Consider the following 2,500-nt stretch of genomic DNA (forward strand, 5'->3'; position numbering starts at 1 on the left):
TAACAATGACATGGGAAAGGGAAAGGATAAAAAAATAGACAAGAACGACAAAAACTGCAACCTTTTGAAAAGAGGGAATTGCAGATTTGGAGAAAGATGTTACTACAAACATCCTAAGATATGTCAAAACTATGAAATATATGGTAAATGTGGCATACTTAGATGGATAGTGGGGATGATTGCAGAGATCTGCATCCAAAAATATGTAAAAACCTAAAGAAGGAAAAGGATGTAAGTTCGACAAAAAATGCAAATATATGCACCCTGTAGCCATGAATCATAATCAAATAAAATAACCAACCAAGTAATAAAATCCAAAATAAGAAAGAAACAAATAAAGAGAGAAATCAAGAATATCAGGTAAAAGAGAAAAGCAAACCACCAATGAGATATGCAGAGGTGTCAGCAAAAAATTTCAAAGCATCAGCTCCGAAATTCTACTCAAGAGATAATAACTGTATTTATTATGCAAGAGGATATTGCAGAAACAAAAACGGAGAAAATTGCAGATTCAGACACAAAATGAATAATTATGATGAAGGAAGATCAAATATTATGGAAAAGTTGGATTTTTTAATGTCAGAATTTCTGGAAATGAAAAAAAAAGAACAACATACCAGACAGGAAAGAGACATGGGAAAATCCTTATTACTACCAGTATTAAATGAAGGAGGAAAACACGCAAACCATCATAGTGATGAATGCGCAGGGTTTAGTTTACGAGTAACTCAAAAAGAAAAATAGAGTACTTAGAAGAACTAACCCAAAATGAAAAGAAAATAGATATAATGAATATAAGTGAAACGTGGTATTCCCAAGAGACTGGAATGATGATCAAATAAAGAAGGGTTCCAAACTTATAGATCAGATAGAAAAAAATAGGAATCAAGGGGAACCGCAATATATGGGAAAGACAAAAAACAAGGAAAAATATATGAGAAATATAGTAACTCAGAATGTGAACTAATAGCGGTAGAATTTGAATCTGAAAAATTGATGAACATAGTAATATATAGACCTCCTAATACTAAAGAGTTTGACTTAATAATTGAAAAATTGGATGATATATGTAGAAATCACAAGGACTGGACTATTCTCCTATCTGGTGACTTCAACTTTCCTTCGTAGATGGAAAGAACGAATAGGAGATTGTGGTTGTACTTATACATATAAAAAAGAGAGTAATAGTAGTGCAGAAGATAAGAGGCAATTTGAAAAGCTATTAGATATGCTACTAGAATACAACATTCAACAAATAAATCACCTGCCAACAAGAAAGGAAAATACTTTAGACCTAGTATTTGTGAAACGAGATGAATTATGTTAAAGAAAATAATAGTTTATAATGCGAATATTTCAGACCATAATGTCATAGAATTAACAGTTCATTCCAAAGCAAGTGAAAATAGAGATAAGCAAGAAATGAAAAAGTGGGAAGGATATGGCAAATACAACTTCTACAGTAAAAATATAAAAGAAAATGGTCAGAAATTAATGAAGAATTAAACAAAGATTGGGATAACATTTTCGTAAGTGATGACATAAGGGTAAATACGGAGATATTATATAAAATATTGGAGAAAATAGTGGAAAAAATATATACCGTAAGAAGAAAAGTAAACATCATTCATGCATACCAAGAGACAGAAGGATCTTGTTTTTCCAGAAAATCAGAAAGTGAAAAAAAGGTCTTGGACAAAAAGAAAAAAATGCATGGAAAGTTTATAGAAACTAAAAAGTAAGATAGAAAATGCAGAACAAAAGATTATACAATCAAAAGAAAAGAAAAATGAAAAACGGGACTTGGAAGAAAAAACCCTATTAAATATCAAGCAAAACCCCAAGCTATTATACTCATATGCGAAGAAGATGAATAAAAGAAGAATAGAAATAGCCCTCTGAGAACTTGAAGGGAGATTAACGAATGAAAAAAAGGAAATTTGCAACATACTGGCAGAACGATATAAGAGAGAATTCACCCTAGAATAGATAATGAGATAATGATATAGAAGTAAGGGATAGAAAAGGCATAGTGATTATTTAGCTGACATAGATATTAATGAAGCTGATATTGTGCAGGCTATTAATGAAATTAAAAATGGAGCTGCTGCAGGGCCTGATGGAATTCCTGCTATTTTGTTAAGAAAGTAGTTCATTCTATCGCAAAGCCACTTGCAATATTATTAAGACAAAGTGTAGATACAGGCAAGATTTATGATGAGCACAAATTAGCATATATTACCCCTACTTTCAAAAGTGGATCAAGACTAGAGGCAAGTAATTATAGGCCTGTGAGTCTAACATCACATATTATGAAAGTGTATGAAAGGGTAATGAAGAAAAATATTATGAAACATTTAATAAAAATAATTTGTTTAATTTTAAAGGACAACATGGTTTCGTACCCGGAAAAAGTACACAAACCCAACTGTTAGTCCACGTGAGAACATATTCAAAAATATGAAAATGCGGAAATGAAACAGATGTGGTTATTAGACTT

The sequence above is a fragment of the Macrobrachium nipponense genome, chromosome 21, assembly GCF_015104395.2.
Source record: "Macrobrachium nipponense isolate FS-2020 chromosome 21, ASM1510439v2, whole genome shotgun sequence".
Taxonomy (NCBI): Eukaryota; Metazoa; Arthropoda; class Malacostraca; order Decapoda; family Palaemonidae; genus Macrobrachium; species Macrobrachium nipponense.